The sequence below is a fragment of the Zingiber officinale genome, chromosome 2A, assembly GCF_018446385.1.
Source record: "Zingiber officinale cultivar Zhangliang chromosome 2A, Zo_v1.1, whole genome shotgun sequence".
In the NCBI taxonomy this organism is placed as follows: domain Eukaryota; kingdom Viridiplantae; phylum Streptophyta; class Magnoliopsida; order Zingiberales; family Zingiberaceae; genus Zingiber; species Zingiber officinale.
Window position 1 is genome coordinate 65,187,542 of NC_055988.1, and position 714 is coordinate 65,188,255.

The 714-nt window shown below is 36.3% G+C and overlaps 1 non-coding gene across 1 annotated transcript; it reads right to left on the reverse strand.

The window, feature by feature from the left end:
• Positions 1–280: 280 nt before the first annotated feature.
• On the reverse strand, positions 281–387 carry LOC122044662. The gene has a single exon (XR_006129687.1). It is a non-coding gene; the product is annotated as a small nucleolar RNA R71 (small nucleolar RNA).
• Positions 388–714: the final 327 nt, after the last annotated feature.

Sequence of the window (714 nt, forward strand, 5' to 3'; positions counted from 1 at the left end):
CAAGACAAGTAAGTATAATAACCATAAAGAAATGTCTTTATAAATATATAGAAATATGATACATCGAGTCCATACAACAATCATCATATGATTGGCTCTAGGGCTCTCACTAACAAATGAATGGTGTTCCTTCTGAAGCCATTAGACTACTACTGTTTGGGGTTTCTTTATGAGATAGAGCTAAACAATGGTTGAATTCTTTCCTCCTAATAGCATTACCACTTGGGAGCAATGTGAGCAGCAATTCTTAGATAAGTTCTATCCCCCAAGCAAAATAGCTCATATGAGAAATCTTATTGCAAGCTTCAGACAATCTAACTCCGAATCTTTATTTGAAGTATGGGATAGATACAATAATATGCTCAGACAATGCCCACATCATGGATTGAAGAAATGATTAGTGTTGCATACATTTTATAATGGTATCAATTACCATACTAAGGTGTCTCTAGATTCAGCTGCTGGAGGGGCACTTATGAATAAAAGCTTACATGAGGCCGAAGAAATAATTGAAAGTATAGCACAAAACCATCATTAATGGGCAACAGAGAGAAGTGGGGCATATTCCTTTACAAACCCAACAAAAGCATCAGGAAAATTTGATGTAGATGCAGTTACCTTAATGACCGCAAAGCTGGATGCTCTTACAAAGAAACTAGAAAATATGGGGACTGACACTAATACAGTGAATGCCATAGTATGTTGCTGTGAAAC